Source organism: Oncorhynchus nerka, linkage group LG9a (genome assembly GCF_034236695.1).
Source record: "Oncorhynchus nerka isolate Pitt River linkage group LG9a, Oner_Uvic_2.0, whole genome shotgun sequence".
In the NCBI taxonomy this organism is placed as follows: Eukaryota; Metazoa; Chordata; class Actinopteri; order Salmoniformes; family Salmonidae; genus Oncorhynchus; species Oncorhynchus nerka.
In genome coordinates, this window is record NC_088404.1 from 31820760 (window position 1) to 31844847 (window position 24088).

Here is a 24088-nt window from a genome sequence, read left to right on the forward strand (position 1 = left end):
CACAAACCAGGGTGCCTGGCACCTACTACCATACCCTGTTCAAAGGCACTTAAATATTTTGTCTTGCCCATTCACCCTGTGAATGGCGCACATACACAATCCATGTCTCAAGGCTTAAAAATCCTTTAACCTGTCTCCTCTCCTTCCCTTCATCTACACTGATTGAAGTGGATTTAACAAGTGACATCAATAAGGGATCATACAGTAGCTTTCACCTGGTCAGTCTGTCATAGAAAGAACAGGTGTTCTTAATGTTTTGTATACTCTGTGTACATTTTAGTCAACTGGAAGTGTTGCAGAAGAACTGAAGATACCTCAGAACTACAACAAATGACCACTTCAGAGGTTCTCAATCTAAGTGTATTAGACCTCTTCGGGCTGGATTCAATCCTTATCCCTGATGTATCCCGAGCTGAAATGTAAAGGTAATTCCCGAATGAGCTGACATTTTGCAGCTTTTACAATGAAGGCAGTCTCCGGGAATGCAGGAATATTGCCTTTAAATTGAGCTATAATGCAGATACAGATTTAATTGAGCTCTTAAAATTATGCTCCAGAGGTTTTGCATAATTCACTAGTTTTGAAAGTAGTGATCACAAGGCAAATGGGTCCCTGAAAATATTGCACAATTGTGTACTACGTCATGCATTTTGTATGATATATTATGTCCTGTAATAAAAAATGTTACAAAATCCAATTTGTACAATATGTTACGGATTTGTCATTTCTTAAGATCCCAGACTGCATAGTTAATGTTGCGTATGGAAAATAACTTTTTATCTGTATGATATCTCATGTATCCTATGAACTGTGATAACTTGTCTCTTGCCCGTGTGCTTCACTCTCAAGGTTTTAACCAAGGTTGTTAGTGTAATTTCAACCACCTTCAGAAATAACCACAGCTCAAATGTTAACGATGAATACATTTTTGAATTCTGTAATGACTACTGGGAAACTGCAGAGCCACAAGGCTGCAAAGGGCCTCTGAGTTTCCAGGGGAAAAACAGGTCAAAACTGATATGGCAGTTGGTACAGCTAAAACTCTGGCCAAAGTAGATCTCAGCAGCAAGACCAATGAGGAGCCGACACACAGAAGTCATGTTTTTAATTATAAATGTATTACATAATATAACAAACATAGATCTCTGTGGTGGAGCCATCACAGCACTCAGTTCTCTGGACCTGCCTCAGCCTCACTACCCCGCCTCCCTTCTCTATATGTTCCCTTATGGATGATAAGAGAACCATGCCTCTGGGTGAAAAGGGTTCTTGATAATGGAGCGACTAACCGTAACGTCTTTATTTTTATTGTTGTTCTTTTTCCAGAAATCTACTCAATGGCCAGTGTGTCCTCTCTTCTATTCCAAGTCTATACCCACTGCTTGCCCCCCTGACCCCTTTCAGCACGGTGTGTTTGGGAGTAGACACTCAGATGCTAGTTAGAAGCAGGTAACCTAGGTGTCTCCCTCTCTACAGACCATTTTCATTTCAACAGGAAAATGACACTTGAGTATGCCCTTGCTGTATCTGAGATTACATAGAACTGTATCTTAAAATAGCCACAGTAACACTGTCTAGCGAAAATCTGTACATATATATAGCACCAAAGTCAACGCTACTATATTATTCTAGTTAGCTAGCGATCTGACCTTCCACATTTTCACCTCCTACCACACGTGACATGTGCTGTCAGGATTCATTCAGCAATGCTAAACTACTGAATAACATGAATCTACTGAGGTTGACATTGTGTTCATCATTAGTTTAACCCAGGCTACAGTTCTGTGTGGAGTTCAGTGTCTTGAAGAAGATATAGAGCTGGGATGCCTGGGGGATCAAGAGGAGGGGATGTTTAGATGGGCCAGGCATGGTCCAGACATGGCCTGTAATAGATCCACCCTGTTAAACTTCACAGTGCAAACAAGGAGAAAATCAACAATGAAAGAAAAACCCCTTTGAATGATGATAATATCATTTGATCCAATGGCGGGTCTACCAGATCCCCCTGGATTTAAAAAAAAGGAATCACGACTCAGTCTCACCATGTAGATTGTGCTTTGTTGATTAGAAAAGAAGATGAAGTCGACCGTACAGAGAAAGTCATTGGTGTGAATGATGTGTCTGCCTCAGCTCTCTGTGTCCTGTAGCATGGGTTTGCATCTGTATAAGCTACCTGTGGTAAACCCACTGAGGGGTTCAACTAGGTTCTCCATCACTAGGTTCTTTCCTAACAAGGAAAGCAACTGGAGTCCAAACTGCACTGTGTATATGAGCACACGTGCATGCCTGCGTGTGTGTATAGTATGTGTGTATGTATGTGCTGTGTGTAAACCCATGTCAGCATCTCTCAGCATCAGTTAGACAAGCGGTATAACTCATCACAGTTAAACCAAACAATACTTTGATACCTTGTCTCAAAAATATAAATATAAATGTTAATAATGCAAAGCTCATAAAATCCATTTTTCAAGTTATATATATATTCCTTTACAAAACATAAAAACGTCTGCAGTTCCACTTCAAAAAGGTTGTGTCCAGACAGTGAAGCTAAATGAATGTCTGTAGTTCTCAAGATTCCCAGGAGATGGCACCATATTAGTGAGTAACAGCTCAACAACATCTAGACTAAGGTAGTACTAAGGAAGAAGAAAAAGATACCATTGAAAGTTTATTTTTTGGCACGTTTTTCCTTCTTTTTTTTTGTTAGTCCTCTTCAAAATGACTTCATCATAGCATACCCTTAAAAACTCTGAACGTCTGAAAAGGGAAAAGAGGACAGAGTGTATAACTGGATGAAACGGGGAGCAGAGGGCCAGTGCTTCTGGTCATGGAGAGAGTCATAGAGAGGTGTTGTAGAGCAGATGGTAATACTGTAATTATCTGTGTCTCTGTCTCCCATTAAAGCCACAGCCCAAACGCTGCCCACTGCCGATTCCCCCACACACACAGACAGGGGCTACACAGGAACAGACAGAATGTAATAAATAAAAATTGAAGTTCTCCCCAGTATATTTATTCTCTCTCTCTCTCTCTCTCTCTCTCTCTCTCTCTCTCTCTATCTATCTAATATATATCAAAGGGTCCTGTAATGATTATACATCTGGATTTCAGTGTGTGCACCACGTGTGTGACACAGCCACTGCCAGGAATCTCTGATGTAATTAAGGCTACAGTGGACCACCTTTGAGGGTTTGAACAACTTACACGCACACCTACCACACATATACACACCCACCACACATACATACTACCACACACACACACACACACACACACACACACACACACACACACACACACACACACACACACACACACACACACACACACACACACACACACACACACACACACACACACACACACACACACACACACACACACACACACACACACACACACACACACACACACACACACACACAGCAGAGAGGGGGTTGTGTACAGAGAGTCAGGGTGTTCCTCCATTCACAGCATACATGCACTGTAATGATAGGTGGCTGTAATGCTAGCACCTTGTTTTGTGCAAATCATCTCCTAGTTCATAGAAAATAATAAAAATCAGATCACACCTTTTTTCCTAGGTGGTTAACTATGCATATATGCCAAACATTCATATATAGATCTATATAATTTTTGATTTTCAAAAATGTATATGAAAACTATCATATATATACATTGCTTGTGATTAATATAAAAAAGCAAATATTCGTGTTTTGTTCAGATTTACAGTGTGAAAGTCCTTTTGAGAGGATCTACTTCTTTTGTTTCTCCTTTTCTTAATGTTCACTCTGAAATTCATGTTAGGCGAGTGAATAGAAAAATGTATATTCTAAACATCATAATCCAAGAGCTACAAAATCCACACCTCCATTATAGAAACACAAACCAACAATCAACCCAACACATAAGCCAAGGAGTCAGACGGTATGGTAGTGTCCCAAATTATATCCTTTTCCTTATATAGTGCCCCAAAATGAAAATCTCTGATCAAAAGAAGGGCACGGTAGGGATAAGGATGTCATTTGGGACAACACCTATCACCAGAGTCATAAGTGAGATCGTCTGTGAGGTCCGATGTGAGACAGTGAGTGTTATCCCTACAACGTTGACACAACATTGAATTTAACATCCGCTTACTCAAAACGGTGACAAAATAAAGTTTCAGAGATAGTTTGGACTGGTGTGTGGCTCCGTGACAAGGATATTCACTTAGCATAAAGGTTTCAGTGCTGCTGTTGACTAGTAAAGGTTTTAGTGGTTGTAGTGTCCACCTGGGTAACATTCAGGGGACTCCGTTATACAACAATGTAGATATAAATGTATTATAGAGAACAGACATGCTTCACTGTTGTGAAACTCCAATATACTACATATTCTTTATCTACAAATAGCAATAATAAACTTGTAAAATAGGAAATCATGTTAACTCTTTATAAGACGCTCATGACAGTTCTATCATGTCAGTTCTATCATGACAGTTCTATCATGACAGTTCTATCATGTCAGTTCTATCATGACAGTTCTGTCATGTCAGTTCTATCATGTCAGTTCTATCATGACAGTTCTATCATGTCAGTTCTATCATGTCAGTTCTATCATGACAGTTCTAACTTGACAGTTCTATCATGTCAGTTCTATCATGACAGTTCTAACTTGACAGTTCTATCATGTCAGTTCTAACATGTCAGTTCTATCATGTCAGTTCTATCATGACAGTTCTATCATGACAGTTCTATCATGACAGTTCTAACATGACAGTTCTAGCATGTCAGTTCTATCATGACAGTTCTATCATGTCAGTTCTATCATGTCAGTTCTATGTCAGTTCTATCATGACAGTTCTATCATGACAGTTCTATCATGACAGGTCTAACATGACAGTTCTATCATGACAGTTCTATCATGTCAGTTCTAACATGACAGTTCTAGCATGTCAGTTCTATCATGTCAGTTCTAACATGACAGTTCTAGCATGTCAGTTCTATCATGTCAGTTCTATCATGACAGTTCTATCATGACAGTTCTATCATGTCAGTTCTATCATGACAGTTCTATCATGACAGTTCTATCATGACAGTTCTAACATGACAGTTCTATCATGTCAGTTCTATCATGACAGTTCTATCATGACAGTTCTAGCATGACAGTTCTATCATGACAGTTCTAGCATGACAGTTCTATCATGTCAGTTCTAACATGACAGTTCTATCATGACAGTTCTAACATGACAGTTCTATCATGACAGTTCTAGCATGACAGTTCTAAACATGACAGTTCTAGCATGTCAGTTCTTTCATGACAGTTCTATCATGTCAGTTCTATCATGCAAGTTCTAACTTGACAGTTCTATCATGACAGTTCTAACATGACAGTTCTATCATGACAGTTCTAGCATGACAGTTCTAACATGACAGTTCTATCATGTCAGTTCTAACATGACAGTTCTATCATGTCAGTTCTATCATGTCAGTTCTATCATGCAAGTTCTAACTTGACAGTTCTATCATGACAGTTCTATCTGCAGTATTGAGAACATTTCTTCCTCCTGAACACACCATTGTTGTTCTCCCAGAGAGTATGGATCTAACACTGTGCTGTTGTGTGAATGACACTCACTGTCTCTGACTGTTGAGAGAAGCAACTCACATTACAATTGTTGATTTTGTTTTTTTAAACACCTTTCTTAAGACATCCCGTTCTCCCAAACCATGGTCTCAGATGTATGTAATGATGCTACCGGTCTTAGTTTGGATGAGAACTGTGTGTGTGTGTGTGTCTGGGTGTGTGTGTGTGTCTGGGTGTGTCTGGGTGCCTGAATGTAAGGGTGTTATTTGTTTGACTATGTGACTCTTCATGTATATATATATATATATGTCTCTATATCTGAGTATGTGTTGAGGTCACAGGGTCACTGGGGTTAAACTGGGATGTCACACCCCTCACTGCCCTTCGGTATGACGGAAGACCGTAAGAAAACAAACAGAAATTAAACCACAACCCTCTTTTCAAGACGTGATGCAACTTTTCATGCTTCTGTTCAGGAAAGGGTGACCATGTAAGGACAGTTCATCAACAGTGGGTTGTATACAGAATACCATGTATAGTTTTACTAAAGTTGTATATTTTATGACAAAATGTCATTTGTATATATCTATTAACTTTTTTCAAATATATATATTTATATAATTGGTAAAAACAAGTAAATTATTGGTGCAATAAATGTTAAAGTTTTCTCTCTGTCCTTTGTCTAGAAGTAGGAGTCAGATGCTCTTTAGTTTATTACATATCTTCATTTTAACATTCTGTCGTTTTTTCCCCCCTCAAAACTATTTAAATACATTTATATCATATTTATCTATAATATTCCCTTTGGAAACCCAAAGCAAAATGTTTTGATTATGAAAAAAGCCACTAGTGTTGGTTAAACATTCTCCAAATATAATAGATAGCGCTGTCAGTCCTCGAGAAGGTCCCAGGATGGAGGAGTTTTCCCTATGTGGTCTCCAACGCGGAGCTCCGTCTCTGGGCTCAAGTGTCTCTAGTTTAATTACAATGCCAGGCAGAGAGGAGAGAGGCCCATGTCAGTACTGTCAGTATGTCAACATTATGTTAGTTCTAGATCAGTACTGTGTCTATACTCCTGTGTTCGCTGTCGCTGAGCGGATCTCTGAACTTTCCTTATGGTTAGAGATTCATCCTCCTCCTTCTTCATGCAAACGGGGAATCCTTCAGAGGCCAAAAAAACAGCAGGCAAAGAGATAGAGGGAAGGGATGGAGGGTGGAAGAGAAGGAGATGTACAAAGAAGGAATGGTCTGTCGGAGAGGTTAAAGGTGTGACTAGAGGAGCAACAACAGAAGCTGTTACAAATAAATGTTCTAATAGGAGCTCATGCAAGATTCGCTCCTGCAAAGAATTTCTTCGAAGTAGAAGTCTAAGTATTGTTATCCATTAGTTTACTCCAATTTTGGGAGGGGTGGTAGGGTTAGGGAAAAAATATATATAGAACACCTACTCATTCAGTGCAGTGCTGAGAGCAGAGTATTAATACAAAACGTACACTTTCAGAAACATCCAAATGAAAACAAATTCACCTAAAAATGAAAACTAGCTGCACCTAATATGAAAACTAGCTCCACCTAAAAATGGAGCTAGTTTAAAAGCTCTCTCTTGTTTTCTCTCTGTTTCTGTCTCTCTCTCCATCTCCCTCTCTCTCTCCATCTCCCTTTCTTTCTCTCACTCTCCATCTCACTCTCTCTCTCTCTCTCTCTCCCTCTCTTTCCACATCTCCCTCTTCCCATCTATCTCTCTCCATCTCATTTTCTTTCTCTCCCTCTCTATCCCCCTCTCTCTCTCAGGGCAGGGGTCAGCTCTCCAGCAGTTGTTTGAGTGCTCGTTCGATGTTCATGCGGTGTCCCACGCGCGTCACCCCCAGCTCAGCGAAGTCGTCCTTGGTGAGTGCCGGGAGGTGCGAGCCCTCGATCTCGTGCTCCTGAAAGCCGGCCCTGTGCTCCCCCAGGTTGATGCTCTCCAGCCAGTCTCCAACGTCGTACTTGTTCCACAGGTGGAGGGGCTTCTGGTGGAAGGGCCTGAGGGCCAGGAGGGGCGAGCCCAGCCCGGGGGAGTGACAAGGGGACGGAGAGGGGGAGCGGGACCGGGCGCTGGAGCTCCTCATAACGAAACGTACCTCTTTGGGCTCATGGTGCAGGCTGAGGCTGGACGACTTGAGGATGGTGTGGTGCGGCATGGTGGGTGAGGTGGGTAGGCCGAAGCCTGGGAGTCGACTGAGGGGGTCACCCCGATCCGGGGAGCCCGAGCCAGGGCTTGGAGTGCGGCGTGTAACGGGAAAGCGGCTGCCAGGCCGGATGGTGTAGGTGGTGCCGTAGCTTCTCTGGGAAATGGTGTGGAGCTCTCCTAGACTGCTGAAAAGTCTGGAGGGGAGAAATATGGAGAGAGAGAAAGAGAGGTTAGGAGGGGAAGAGGGTGAGAGGGATACAGAGAAAGAAAGGTACAGAGAGAGCAAGCGCAATGGGATGTAGAGAAAGAAAGCCAGAGGTAAAGAGATATTAGAACAACATCACCGTGTTTTTATCTATAAAGCTTCACACAAGTAGAAGAGAGCCACAAGAGCTATTAGATCTGTGGAGCCTTTGGAACATCAAGCCACTCAATGTGGTCTGCAGGGTTAGTGACTGTTAGTGAGAGCAAGCTAGGTAAACTCACAGCAAGTTCAAAAGCTTCAGTATCTTCAACTATTTAGTTGGATCATGACTTAAAGGCTTACTACAGAATGGCCCACTCTCCTTGCGCTCAGGAGAGAGGAACATACTGAAACATTCTGGAACCGGAACATGGTAAAGCATGTGACAGAGCAAAAATGTGTTCTATAGTGCCTTCAGAAAGTATTCACACCCCTTGACAACATTTTGTACAGCCTGAATTCGAAATGGATAAAAAAAAAAAATCTTACCCATCTACACACAATACCCAGTAATAACGAAGTGAAAACATATTTGTAGAATTTTTGCAAATTTATTGAAAATGAAATACAGAAATATCTAATTCACATAAGTATTCACACCCCTGAGTCAATACTCTGTAGAAGCACCTTTGGCAGCGATTACAGCTGTGAGTCTTTCTAGATAAGTCTCTAAGTTCTCTGAACACCTGGATTGTGCAACATTTACCCACTATTCTTTTCTAAATTCTTCAAGCTCTGTTAAATTGGTTGTCGGTCATTGCTAGACAACCATTTTTAGGTCTTGCCATAGATGGTCAAGTAGATTTAAGTCAAAACTGTAACTCCACTGTCTTCTTGGTAAGCAACTAGTGTAGATTTGGCCTTGTGTTTTAGGTTATTGTCCTGCTGAAAGGTGAATTAATCTCCTAGTGTCTGGTGGAAAGCAGACTGAACCAGGATTTCCTCTAGGATTTTGCCTGTGCTTAGTTACATTTAGTTTATTTTTATCCTGAAAATTCCTCAGTCCTTAACCATTATATGTATCAAAGCTGGGACCGAGAGACTGAAAAACAGCTTATATCTCAAGGCCATCAGACTGCTTAACAGCAATCACTAACTCAGAGAGGCTGCTGCCTACATTAGGACCCAATCTCTGGCCACTTTAACACTTTAATAAATGAATCACTAGTCACTTTATACAATGCACTCTAAATAATACCACTTTAATAATGTTTACATATCTTACATTACTCATATCACATGTATATACTGTATTTTATATAATCTATTTCACCTTGCCTATGCTGCTCGGCCATTGCGCATCCATATACTTACATGTACATATTCTCATTCACCCCTTTAGGTTTGTGTGTATGTAGTTGTTGGGGAATTGTTAGATTACTTGTTAGATATTACTGCACTGTCGGAACTAGAAGCACAAGCATTTCGCTACACTCGCATTAACATCTGCTAAACATGTGTATGTGACAAATAAAATGTGATTTGATTTTGACAAGCATACCCATAACATGATGCAGCCACCACTTTGCTTGAAAATATAGAGAGTGGTACTATTGGATTTGCCCCAAACATAACACGTTGTATTCAGGACACATTTTTTGCATTATTACTTTAGTGCCTTGTTGCAAACAGGATGCATGTTTTGCAATATTATTATTCTGTACAGTCTTCCTTCTTTTCACTCTGTCAATAGGTTAGTATTGTGGAGTAACTACAATGTTGTTGGTCCACCCTCAGTTTTCTCCTATCGCAGCCAGAGTTTCTGTAACTGTTTTAAAATCACCAATGGAGTGAGTGCATACAACTAATTATGTGACTTGTTAAGCAAATTCTTACTCCTGAACTTATTTAGGTATATTTAGACATTTCAGCTTTTCATTTTTAATTAATTTGTAAAATAATTGAAAAACATAATTGCACTTTGACATTATGGGGTATTGTGTGTAGGCCAGTGACAAAAATCGAAATTGTAATCTGTTTTAAATGCAGGCTGTAAACACAACAAAATGTGGAAAAAGTCAAGAGGTGTGAATACTTTCTGAAGGCAATTCCCTCGGTAGTCTCTCTCTCTGTACTCTCTCTCTGTAGTCTCTGTCTGTAGTCTCTCTCTCTGTAGTCTCTGTCTGTAGTATCTCTCTCTGTAGTCTCTCTCTGTCTGTAGTCTCTGTCTGTAGTCTCTGCCTCTAGTCTCTCTCTCTGTAGTCTCTCTCTCTGTAGTCTCTCTCTGTGTAGTCTCTCTCTGTGTAGTCTCTCTCTGTGTAGTCTCTCTCTCTGTAGTCTCTCTCTCTGTAGTCTCTCTCTGTAATCTTTATCTGTAGCATCTCTGTCTGCAGCCTTTCCCCCCTGTAGTCTCTCTCTCTGTCTGTAGTCTCTCTCTCTGTCTGTAGTCTCTGTCTGTAGTCTCTCTTTCTGTAGTCTCTCTCTGTAGTTTTTGTCTGTAGTCTCTCTCTCTCTGTAGTCTCTATCTGTAGTCTCTCTCGCTGTAGTCTCTGTATGTAGTTTCTGTCTGTAGTCTCTCTTTCTGTAGTCTCTCTCTGTAGTCTTTGTCTGTAGTCTCTCTGTCTGTAGTCTCTCTGTCTGTAGTCTCTCTCTATGTAGTCTCTCTCTGTGTAGTCTCTCTGTCTGTAGTCTCTGTCTGTAGTCTCTGTCTGTAGTCTCTTTAACAGTAGTCTCTTTCACAGTAGTCTCTCTGTCTGTAGTCTCTCTGTCTGTAGTCTCTTTCACAGTATTCTCTCTGTCTGTAGTGTCTCTGTCTGTAGTCTCTCTGTCTGTCTGTAGTCTCTCTCTCTGTCTGTAGTCTCTGTCTGTAGTCTCGCTGTCTGTAGTCTCTGTCTATAGTCTCTCTGTCTGTAGTCTCTGTCTATAGTCTCTCTGTCTGTAGTCTCACTCTCTGTCTGTAGTCTCTCTGTCTGTAGTCTCTCTGTCAGTAGTCTCTGTATGTAGTATCTTTCACAGTAGTCTCTCTGTCTGTAGTCTCTCTGTCTGTAGTCTCTCTGTCTGTAGTCTCTTTCACAGTCGTCTCTTTCACAGTAGTCTCTCTGTCTGTAGTCTCTCTGTCTGTAGTCTCTCTGTCAGTAGTCTCTCTGTCAGTAGTCTCTGTCTGTAGTATCTTTCACAGTAGTCTCTCTGTCTGTAGTCTCTCTGTCTGTAGTCTCTCTGTCTGTAGTCTCTCTGTCAGTAGTCTCTCTGTCAGTAGTCTCTGTCTGTAGTATCTTTCACAGTAGTCTCTCTGTCTGTAGTCTCTCTGTCTTGTATCTTTCTTTGTTCTCTTTGTGTTTCCTCTCTCCGGTCACTGGCATATAGACAGGAGAGCTGCATACCGTCTAGCTAGTGGAAGATGATCCAGCAACAGGAAGCTCACTTTGACAGAGCAATTCACTGAGAGTACCTCTGCTGATCACTCTCCATCTTTCACTCCCTCTCTTCCTTTCCTTCTCTCTTTTGTAAATTACTTTAGTGAAACTTCATTCCGTCTCATTGCCAAGCGAGTTGTCCTCTCACACTCAGAGTCCTCATCAGCATTTCCCTAGCTCCCACTGCTCAGCTTCACTGATGCCCATTCTAAATCCCACTGAGACTCAGAAACTGTCAGCCAACATGGTAGCTCCAGTCTCACAGATGGGACCCAGAAACTGGTGCAGTTTCACTAGTGGCCATTCTTAACTCTATAGAGACTTAGAAACTGGTCCTGACTCTCAGCATGGGAGGATAGCGTTTCAGATGCCCATTTTTAAACTCTACTCTGAACTAACTATTCCCTCTTAAAACCCTTACCCTGACTCTCAAATAGACATGAAATGGCATGTTTTTCTTTAATGGCCCAGTATAAAGCCATGTGGATGTGTGATGGAGGGTGTTTGTGGTTCTGTCCTGTCACAGGAACATGATACAAGCTTGCTGTAACCTCCAACAAATTACAGAGCTGTAGCATAATTGGTCAAAACCTGACCATGACTTCAACCACACACACAAACAAGAACACGCGCAAACATACACAAATAAAAGCAGTGAACATGATTTACTTGTGTCAGCATATCTGGGGTCAAAAAGCCGACCATGCATGCAGTAAGAGTAAGGGTCATGTCTCTATTGCGCTACAATAGACAGGGGTAGGGCTCTGTATGGGAGAAAAAATGGTCTTCTCTATGGGAAAGAAAGGAGAGAGCGAGCTATGGCAGCTACAACACTAACTCCGTCCTCACACTGCAAATGATGTGCAAAGTAACGTATTCATACCACATCCCAGTGCTTTCCATGAATCTCACTACGGATTGTACTCTGTGTGGAGTGTTAGATAATGTTAGTATAATGGTTTGATTATTTGTCTATGCTTGACGCTTTTAAATCACGGTGCAGTGTGAGTCCTGAGAGCTTTGAGGTGAAGAACAGTCAATACCGCAGGAATGAGAGGAGAGAGTGAGGGGTTAAGGGGAGGGAGGGGTGGAGAGGTTGGAAACAGCCAAGGCATTTGTGTGTGTGTGTTGGGAGAGGGCTATGTGGCATGGGTTTAAGACGTAAGAGGGTTGGTAGCTACAGATAGGCGGAGTGAAATGACATGAACTCCATGCACACTTACACAGTCGTCTTGCCCTCCTGGGCGTACAGTCAGTTCTAGACCAATCAGATCAGTGCAGCGTGGCGGAGCATGCAAGGTGAGCAGAGAGAGAGCAATGGGAGAGAATGTTAGCATCAGTCCGTGAGACGTAGCCTGCTAGTCACACCTGGCTGCTTTAGATAACTCCGCTGGCCATGTCAAGCCAATGTTTGTGTGTCTGTGTGTGTGCATGCATGGTGAGTGTGTTTGTTAATGTGTGTGTGTGTGTGTGTGTGTGTGTGTGTGTGTGTGTGTGTGTGTGTGTGTATGTTGCATGTGTTAGTGTGTGTTTATGTATGGTGTATGTGTGTGTTTGACATGACAACGACAGCAGAGTTGAGTAAATCAGAACCCGATGAATCCAGCAGGCCACATGAGAGAGAAATGAGAACACTATTCACATCTCAAACACTGAACAAAACAATAAAGAATTCAAACCAAAATAAAACAACAAGAAACAGGATGAATGGCAAGAGTCTCCTGACTGTGTGTTTGTGGGTTTAAACTCAGGTTATGGAGACTCATAGTAATGTACAGTATAGTAGAGTAAAGTGTATAGTGTAGTGTGTGATAAGTAATTAGTCAGTGGACCAATGCCATCCCCAACACAATCACTGATATCAAACAGAAACATATGTAACATAAATCAAAGATCAGAAAAGAACAGAAGGCCAAGACCACAACTCAAACCAATGACAAACATGACTTCCCGAACCAGCTAAAACTATGACAACATAGATGATTGGACATGAATGAATGAGACATATAGCATTTGTGGCGGTATGGAAACATATGAATGGGACAGACAGGGAATGGTGTTAAATGTATGGAGGAACACTGAGTGAGTGATCACACCACAGAAATCACACGAGTGAGTTCTGCAACTGTGTGAAGAGTGAAGATTGAGAGGTAGGAAGAGACAGAAAGAATAACTGTGTGTATAATTTCTGCTTTTCCTTCATTTAAACTGAAAAGGAAAAGTCAGTAGAAAAATAAGTATCGGATGACGTTAGGGGCAGGACGAAGCAGAGGGGTTGATGTTGATTGGATAAGGTCAAGACGAGTGAAATTAACTGAGAGAGAGGAGTGGGCCTCCTCTCATGACACATGTGACATCATGGTATGAGGGAATATAGGTGATGTCAGAGTCCAGCTCTGGGATTGGCTGAGTTGACGGTATGTGATACTTGCTTCAAACACATGGTGAAATATCCAACACATTTGCTTTGCTATGCTATATGACTAACCATAACTACTCTATAAAATGCTATAATAGTAGTGTCCCTCAGAACCTTATCTGAGAACATTGCTGAGCTTCATGGAGAGAGAGTTGAGGCGAGCTCGCAGGCCACCATTACTGATCCTATCCACAACGAGGTCAGGGTGGTACTGGTAGTCATAACTGGTCCTCCTGCTCAGTAGACAAACACAGGCATCAGGGTTCCATCTCAATAGTCCTAAAATCACTTATTTTCTTCTCGTTTTCCTCTTCCCTTATTTACTTAATAGTCACCTCATCATATGACAGGAACTGGACAGGTGAAAGTGAATTCCAATTAGGCATCCCACATGTTGCTTTCACCTGTCCAGAGCAGTTCGGTGCAGATAAAGGTGAGGAGGTGAGGAGAGGAATCCATTTGAAATAGAAGACTATTGCTATCCGTAAGGCTGGTCAACTGAGCCTCACACTAACTAACTACATCTAAACTATTTTATACTCTATAGCCACTATCCCCTACCTACATCCACCAATCACTATTCATTATGTGATCAACATAAGATATAAAAGGCTACTAAATTAAGGAAGTCAAAACTAATAATAACAACTAAAGCACATTCATGTAAATGCAAGCAAATGTGCATTCATATTTCTACAATAGCAGACAGTTTACCCCACTGCATCTCTGCTGATGTGCTTGAAGCTGATTGAGGGGGTGGGAGGGATCGTTCATGTAGCCCAATCTCTCTCAATGTTAAAGGGACAGTTCACTCCAGAAAAATGTCAGATGTTTTTATACCTAAAAAGTTATGCTAAAAGTTGTGTAGTCCATAACCAACATGTATGTAATTATATTGTATAGATTATCTTATATATAGTATGTGTAGATCCTGCTATTGTATATGCATCAGGAGAAGTCTGCAGATTCCATTCATTATTTGGTATCAGACATCTGACAGACGTTTGGGTTGTTCTATCCCTTTAAGCAGTCAGAAGACCATAGTGGAAGGAGAGTGTGAACATGGTTGGTGGCAGAAAGGAGAGAGATGGTAGGAATCTAAGGAGAGAGAGAGAGCTTGAGATAGATGTTAACCATAACCACAGATCTAGGATCAGATTACCCAACCCCCAATCTGTAACTTAAACCACGTGGTGTTAAAAAACTATTTGATCCAGTATCAGTGGTTAGAGGCACCTTTTACCCACTCCAGCTGAACACTGCACATAGGAGAGAGGGAGGTGTGTGTGGAGAGGGTCATAGGTAAATGTCAGAGGTGAGTGTATGTGTGTGAGATGAGAAGAAGCGTTCAGGAAGTGCATGCCTCCAGGCCCTGTGTTACCTTGTTTGCATTGACTGACTGATCGACCAACCCAGCAGACACACGTGCATGCACACACACACAGTGTTTTATCCACTGTTATTAGATTTAGAGCTGATTTACTGACTAGATACAACGAAGCCGACTGTGGATGGCAGGCCAATGCTGTCACCATGGAAACTGGGAACAGAGTGTAGAACTCAGCATGTTCCAGGTGGTCTATAATCTCTGTACTGTACAGAATTACATCATCAAATGATTTGAGATGATCTGAGGTTTACTCAGTCTAGACCTAGCAGTCCTAATGAGAGAAAATGTACTGTACATTGTACATCTTTAAAGAGCTACACAAAATAATCTTTAAATCTCCAATCAGTTACTGAAAATATATATATTTTACATTATAATGTTGGAGTCTCAGAGAGATACAGTACTAAATGTATATAGGTTATATATGGAATTACACATAGTCATGTTTTATGGCCCTCCACAGGAAATGATTTACTAGTTACTGTACGATGAGCCTGATGTCTCATTGTATTGGTTGAGAGGTCAGGATGTGGATCATGCAAACAAGGAAACAACTGACATGGCAGTTTGATAAATACAAAATAAAAACATCTGAAAATGTAAGTAGGGTTATTCCATTCTCATGGGGTTAGTTGTTAGGCTGGTTAGGAAAACAATATAAAATGACTTTGGGTTTACCCTAGAAGCTATAAACTTAAGGTTTACTCTCTTCCATGTCCGTGTCACATCTGTAGGAATACAAAGGACTTTCAGTAGAACAGTGGAAATAAAAGAAATGGTGTGTCAAACAGTCACTCCATAGGTATCATGGATGGAAGCTGCATTCTGATGAAGGTTCCACACCAACATGTCTAAGAGTAATCTCAACTCTAACCCTATTACCTCACCTTAATATTACCAGATGGGGAGAGGGATGGGGGTCGCTAATGAAAGGGCCTGTTTGACCTAGCATTGCTAAGGAAGACTAACGCTAGCATCGTACCATTGCCTAGGTGTGTCTTCAACTCTCTTATTTACTTACCACTGCAGTCGGCTGTGCAGGGGATAGGGCGGCAGTGGCATACTTTGTCATGGGAAAGAGCAAACCATGCACAACACACCCAGCAGTGATCATTAGAATTCAATATTTACAAAAAAAATGATGCTTTGTTTTTAACCTAACGTGGAACTATTTGAACAGTAACAGCTGAGTGGATATGTAAAAGCTGTGTAGCCTAATGGAACCTTGCTTTCATCCACCCAAAAGGTGTTGGATTCCTTCTTGATTCTTGATTACTTGAAGGAAGGGAGGAAAGAATGATGCATCTTGAAGTACTTGAATAGGGCCTAAGGTTGGTTTGGCTATGTTCAGTTAGCCTCCCTCTGTCCTATCTTACCTGGCGCCTGTCACAGGGGACTTCCTCCCAGGGTCCAGCGATGACCCCAGTGGCTCCTCCTCCCCCAGTGACCGGGTATCCTTATTCAGCTGCTGCAATCTGGAACTTAGTTCCCCCATCACCGATGGTTTCCCCCCCTCCTCACCCCCCAGCCCCAACCCCAACCCCCCTAGACTCCCCAGACTCCCCATCCCTAACCCCACTCCGGGTCCTCGCGCCTCCATCTGGTCCCCCCACAGCTTGGACCTCCTCTGGAAGAGGTAGCGGGGCCTCCCGGGGCCTCCCACCAGGCCAGATATAGAGCCTGACCCTAGGCCTCCAGAACCCAGGCCTCCATGCCCCAGGCCTCCAGAACCCAGGCCTCTATGCCCCAGCCCTGCCCCTCCGGCTGCTGCTGCGGCTAGAGCAGCCGCCTGCTGCTGGGATAACAGCTCGCTGTCAGAGCTCTGCTTCAGCAGCGGATCCCTGAAGGTGACCGGGCCTTTACTGCCTCCAAAGTGGGACTTGAGCCGGGGCTTGGGAGGCACTGGCGGCTTGTCGAGCACGAAGGTCTGCCCGTCGGCATAGGAGGTGTGTGTGTCAGCGGGTTCGCCACTCTCTGAGGACAGAGTGGACATGCTGGAGACGGTGGACACAGTGCTAGTGGTCTCCAGGTGGTGGTCTCGCTCTCTCTCACTGGAGCTGCGTGTGTCTGCCTCCTCCACACCAGAGTCTGCTGCTGAACCAGACTCAGCCAGCAGGGCTGGAGGATGGGGCTGGTCCGGGTATGAAGGTTTCCCTGAGACGACTGCTCCTCTGGGGGTAGGCTGGAGGGGAGGGACCTGGGGTTGGGTGGGGGTCAGGCTGGGGTTTGGGGTGGTGGTGGAAAGGGTGAGGAGAGTAGGGGTTGTAGGGGAAGTGATGGATTTAGACTGGGTTACAGGGGTCCCTTGGGCTTGTGAATTGGCCAACAACCCGTTGGAAAACTCATCCGGAGGTGGGAGCACCCCGATCTTCTTCAGCTCCTCTCTGGTCTCTTCATCACTGGAGGACAGCATGGCTGGAGGTAGGCTCACTGTGTAGGGCTCCACATCTTCCTCTGAACTGCCCTGGGCCAGGGGAGTCTGGGCTGGGCTGGAAGGGCCCTGGGCCTGGGGCTGAGAGGCAGAGGGGCTGGGCGACAGAGCCCGACTGAGGGAGGGTTTACTGGGCTCGGTGGCTGTGGAGGTGGGGGTCTGCTCCAGCCCTGGTCCCAGCCCCACCGCCTGGCCGTTACTGGTGGCATGGACCATGATTAGTCCAGCTGTCTTCTGTTGTGATGTGTCCATGATACTGATCAACATACTCTTCTTATCTTCCGTTCTCCTCTCCTCCTTCCTCTCTTCCCCTCTTCCCTCCATCTCCAGGCGAAGCAAGGCGGGTGATGACACTCCCCACTGGGATTTACCAGCCTGGGGCGACCCAGGCCTCCCGCCCCCATGCTGAGGCTCTTTGGTCTGGCTTTCGATGAAAAGCGAAGCCCCCTGACCTCCAACACCAGCCCTGTCCTGTTTAGTCCTGGGCTCAGGGCTGCTGGCGGGGGACTGGCTCTGGGAGGTAAGTGCCCGCTCCCTTGCGGCCAGCGCAAGAGCAAGGGGTGAGTTAGGGTCCAGGGGCTTCCCTGTGAGTGGGTGGATGAAGGTAGTGCCGCCAGGTGAGGGGCGCAGGGCCAGGGCGGGGGGTGGCAGCTGGCCTAGTTCTCTGCTGAGCAGGCGCTCATCGATGGATCGAGATGTTGTGTAGGAGGGGGGCTCAGGGGCAGACCCCGACCCCCCCTCCATGGTCCCCACCGACTGGAAGACTGTGGATTTCCTCCGCTCCTCTAGTCGGCGCTCTCGGTCCTTCACGGCGCCAGCGATAGCGGCAGCGAACGGCCCTTTCCCCTGCATCAGGGCCTCTCCTTGGAGACGCATACGCTCGCGCTCCACCTTCAGCTGCTGCTGGTAGTAGTCGGCCCGGCTGGTGTGTGTGTGGCTGTGGGTGTGTGTGTGTCGGCCAGAGGGGGAGGTCTCTCGGGAGTGGGCAGCGGCCAAGGCGATGCTGGCTCTCTCCTGTGCATCCTCCACCTGGAGGGGTAGATAGGACAAGAAATTAGAAACGTAAACTTCAAAATAAACTTTGTTCACTTGCTATAGTAACAATAATCAGAATAAATAGAATAACCTACCTGTAGCTGTTTCACCAGAGGGCTCTTCTTGCGCTGGGGCTTGGTGGGTGTGTACAATCCAATACTAAACTGGCCAACATTGGCGTACGGGTTGTCAATCAACCGGCCTTTCCGTTTGATTCGCTCTGGTGGTGTAGCGGATGCGGAGGGGCGGGGAATGTCGGTGGGCTCCACGGGTAAGTGGGAGGAATCTTGTAGAATAATCATTGACCTTGCCTTCTTCTGGCGTTCGGCGTGGGAGGACTGGCGGGGTGATGGGTCGTAGGGCCGGTCCAGGTCCAGGGAGGAGGGCTTGAAGCTGGAACGACCTCCAGGGTCATGACCCTGACCATGACCCCTGGCAGGGGAGGAGGGGGGCAGAAAGCAGGAGGAGGGCCAGTGTCCAGGTAGTAGAGGGAAGGGGGAGGAGGAGGTGCGGTCTGGGGAGGGGGCGGGATAGAATGGGAGTGGGAGTGGTCTCTGAGGCTGTCCGTCATTGAGGAGCTCCGGGGGAAACGGTGTTCTCCAGCCAAAACCGACAGACGGTCCTCCTCAGTCGCACCTGGAGAGGTCAGGGGGAAAAGGTCAGAGAGAAATAGAGAGCCTAAAAGCAGTACAAAGATGCTGCACTACAGTTGTCAAGTTATTGATTGAGTACTGTACTAAAGGTGAAAGGTGTTACCGAATGACTTGGTCCTGGACATCCCTCTAGGCAGCTGCATATGAGCCCTCTCCATCCTTGGGTGGAGCCCACCATGTAATGCCATGCCCTGCCTCTCAAACAATGACTGCAACACAAACACACACACACACACCCACACACACACAAACACAAAGAGAAATACACATAGGTTTCAGACACATTTTACACAAAACAGAATGTACTGTATGTGAGTGTGTGGGAGGGTATATATGCTGATATTATTCTGTGGCTAGTAGGTCTGTGTCACCAGGGTTGGCCTGTGTATGTGAATATGTGTGTATGTGAATATGTGTGTATGTGAATATGTGTGTATGTGAGAATGTGTGTTCAGATGTGGATGTTTGTGTGAGTGCGTGGGTGGGTGGGAGAGAGAATGTGCATCGATTTGTTTCTGCGCATGTGTGTGTGTGTGTGTGTGTGTGCATGTGTGTGTGTGTGTGCGTGTGTGTGTTTGTGTCTGTGTGTGTGCGTGTGTGAATATACTCACACTGATCTCTGATTGAGTAATTCTCCTGCCGGTAGGTCTCTGTTTGACAGTAGCAGCTCTGTAGTCGGCCTCTGTGGGCTGGGAACGTAACTTCACAGGCTCCTGAGGCGCTAGCATCTCATCTAGCCTTTCTGTACAGGGATCACACAGACAACACAGTTTGAATACAGCTACACAGCACGTATGGACCAAAATGCATTTTACAAATTGTGAGTGTTTACACACAATGCACAGCTCTTTGTCCCTATCAAACATCTAGACAATATCACATCTACACACAATATCAACACAACCATGCAAGCCTACATGTGTTCAAATACATTTACAGTTGACAATTACAACATGCATATCATACAACTAAAGAAACTTCACTATGTTGGATCGGAGGCACGGTGTATAGCGTCTGAGTCTCATATCTTTGGGAGCATCCAGATTGAGAAGCAGGTCCTAACTGACTGACTGACTAACTCAGAGCTCAGTGCCCATGCCGTGCCAGTGCTTCATCTATAATGAACAGTGTGTCTGTCACGCTCAGAGAGGCCATGATGATGCCTCAACTGGTTTCCACTCAGGCTCACCTCCTCTCCTCCTCCGGACGGAAGCTTGGTGAAAGAGAGACCATGTCAACGATGACAGAAAACGTTGTGGGTCAGGGTGTGTGTGAGTGTGTGTGTGTGTGTGTGTGTGTGTGTTTGTGTGTGAGAGAGAGAGAGAGAGAGAGAGAGAGAGACAGAGCGAGAGAGCGAGAGAGCGAGAGAGCGAGAGAGAGAAAGTGAGACAGAGAGAGAGAGAGAAAGTGAGAGAGAGAGAGAGAGAGAGAGAGAGAGAGAGAGAGACAGAGCGAGAGAGAGAGAGAGCGAGAGAGAGAGAGAGAGAGAGAGAGAGAGAGAGAAAGTGAGACAGAGAGAGAGAGAGAGAGAAAGTGAGACAGAGAGAGAGAGAGAAAGTGAGAGAGAGAGAGAGAGAGAGAGACAGAGCGAGAGAGAGAGAGAGAGAGAGAGAGAGACAGAGAGAGAGAGAGAGAGAGAGAGAGAGAAAGTGAATGAATCAAAGAGAAAGGAAATATCAACAGGTGAAGAGAAAGAAAAGATCATGCTGTCAGAGCTAAAGACATGTTCTAAGTTGTATGAAGGCAGGAAGCATATTTTAACCACGGTTAAGTGAATAGGGGAGAGAGAGACAGAAAAATAGAAAGAGAGAGAGGGGAGACATGTGTCAGTGTTTGTTTGTGTACAAATGTGTGAATGTTTGCATCTTTGTGTTCTCACACTAACCCAGTTCCTCCAGTTCGGCGGTCATAGACTTGGAGCGCAGTGTCAAAGTGGTACTGGGGGCTCTCTTGGGTGGCGGAGGAGCTGTGGAGAAAACACAGGGTGAGGATGATGATGTTGAAGGTGGGGAGGAAGGCCCTTTGACCCTGCTGTTCAGTGCCCTGCGAGCGTGGCCCAGCCGGAAGCTCCATCCTGTCTTCACAGCCTTCCCCTGGTCAACTTGGGGAAAGCTGGACGACTTGTTCAGGCGGGTAGACACACTCTTTTTGATCATCCCTCTCTCTTTCCCCCCGTCACACACACACTCTCACACACACTCACCACCCCACTCAACACTCCGGTGGGGAGTACATTCTGCCATGCGGCATTGGCAGAGGAAGACAAATAAATAACTGTAAATTCCACAGCTCGGAAATACACTACCACACCAGTCCACTTACAGTCATCTCCGCTAGCATCCAAAACCACCGAAGACCCTAGTATAGCCTACTAACTATTACAGATCAGCTCACTATTACTGCTGTGCCAGTCCACAACCACTACCAAATACCTACATATAATTATTATAATATCCAGTCCACATCCAAATAACACCAGAAAAGCTCACTGTTAACATGTGACAATACAATCCTTCAAAATAGATAGTCCATACCATCCCAGCATCAATTACTAGAGTACAATACCTCCCACTGTGCTATATGACATGTGCAGCTACACATTATCACAGCTAAAATACACCAGCACAGAGTCACACCTTCACAGCCTATGAAATCCATGCTGCAGCTCACCACCCAACACACTGTATCATCTGTGCATGTTAAAATACAGCAGCATACCTCCCAGTCTCTGCACAATACAATAAGCACCTCATTCAATATACTGTCAACCAGTCAGTCCCATCTCAATGCACCACTGTGGAGAGATAAAACGGATCAGCAGAACATCTGGATGCTACCACATACCGGCTACGCAGCTACACTGAGCAGCTATAGATCTGATCTAATCTCGTCCATACGCTATCACATCACCGGTCAGCATATTCATTTAAACTACGGAGAGAGAGACAGAAAAGAGAGAGATCGAGAGAGCACTAGAGAGAGAGTATTGCAATGCTTCATTCAAACACACAGCATGTTGCTATGGCTACCATGGTGGTAGCAAGGTTTGGCTTGGTGCAGAGGGATGTGTGTGAGCTATGAGGTGTGTGTGTGTGTGTGTGTGTGTGTGTGTGTGTGTGTGAGAGAGAGAGGGAGAGAGAGAAAGAAAGAAAGAAAGAAAGAAAGAAAGAAAGAAAGAAAGAAAGAAAGAAAGAAAGAAAGAAAGAAAGAAAGAAAGAAAGAAAGAAAGAAAGAAAGAAAGAATGAAAGAGAGAAAGAGAGAAGAAAGAGAAAGAGAGAGAGCGAGGGCGGGGGATTGTGAGAGTGTCTGCAGAGTTAGGAACTGGAGAAAAAGTTGACTTGGAGCAGCAGTGCTGCCTTTTAGAGTATTAAATACAGCTTAGAACAGCTAAGAACATCATAGAACAACCAGGCAGAGCAGAGCCAGCTCAGTAGAACTTCATGGGGTGGTTTAGGATTCAGGATTTTTGTTGCAAAAGCAGCAGATACTCTTCCTGGGATCAAAACATAAAAACATCAAACATGACATAGTACATAACAATAATAGACAAGGACAGCTCAAGGACAGAGCAACATACATCTTCTTGAAATATAGAAATACAAAAGGTCTTGTGCTGACAAAACACTTAACAGAAACTTATTACTTTACATAAACATACAAGTTATTTAGGTCAGCAAAGGGAAAGGCGTTGTGCTGTGAGGTGTTGTTTTATTGCTTTCTTAAAGCTGATTTTGCTGTTTGATTGGGTAATTTGAGATGGAAAGGCGTTCCATGCAACCATGGCTCTATACAATACTGTGTGTTGTTGTTTTGGACTTGGAGACTGTGAAGAGACCCCTGATAGCATGTCTTGTGGGGTACATACATTATGCCTGTCAGAACGGTATGTTATTTGAATATACAGACAATTTGGAATTTTCATCACAGTAATATTTATCATAAAAACAAGAAGTGATGCCGTCAATCTTTTTTTCTATTTTAAGCCAAGTGAGACTGGCATGCATCTTTTTGATATTAGCCCTCTTTTTACAGTGAAGGGCAAGACGTGATGCTCTGTTGTGGGCCAGCTGCAGCTTTCCTATGCCCTTTTTACTGTGAAGGGCAAGACGTGATGCTCTGTTGTGGGCCAGCTGCAGCTTTCCTATGCCCTTTTTACTGTGAAGGGCAAGACGTGATGCTCTGTTGTGGGCCAGCTGCAGCTTTCCTATGCCCTTTTTACTGTGAAGGGCAAGACGTGATGCTCTGTTGTGGGCCAGCTGCAGCTTTCCTATGCCCTTTTTACTGTGAAGGGCAAGACGTGATGCTCTGTTGTGGGCCAGCTGCAGCTTTCCTATGCCCTTTTTACTGTGAAGGGCAAGACGTGATGCTCTGTTGTGGGCCAGCTGCAGCTTTCCTATGCCCTTTTTACTGTGAAGGGCAAGACGTGATGCTCTGTTGTGGGCCAGCTGCAGCTTTCCTATGCCCTTTTTACTGTGAAGGGCAAGACGTGATGCTCTGTTGTGGGCCAGCTGCAGCTTTCCTATGCCCTTTTTACTGTGAAGGGCAAGACGTGATGCTCTGTTGTGGGCCAGCTGCAGCTTTTCCTATGCCCTTTTTACTGTGAAGGGCAAGACGTGATGCTCTGTTGTGGGCCAGCTGCAGCTTTCCTATGCCCTTTTTACTGTGAAGGGCAAGACGTGATGCTCTGTTGTGGGCCAGCTGCAGCTTTCCTATGCCCTTTTTACTGTGAAGGGCAAGACGTGATGCTCTGTTGTGGGCCAGCTGCAGCTTTCCTATGCCCTTTTTACTGTGAAGGGCAAGACGTGATGCTCTGTTGTGGGCCAG

At 44.5% G+C, this 24088-nt stretch overlaps 1 pseudogene; it reads right to left on the reverse strand.

Moving 5' to 3' along the window:
- Positions 1-1096: 1096 nt before the first annotated feature.
- LOC115134864 (SH3 and multiple ankyrin repeat domains protein 3-like) overlaps positions 1097-24088 on the reverse strand; it is an 81362-nt pseudogene continuing 58370 nt past the window's right edge.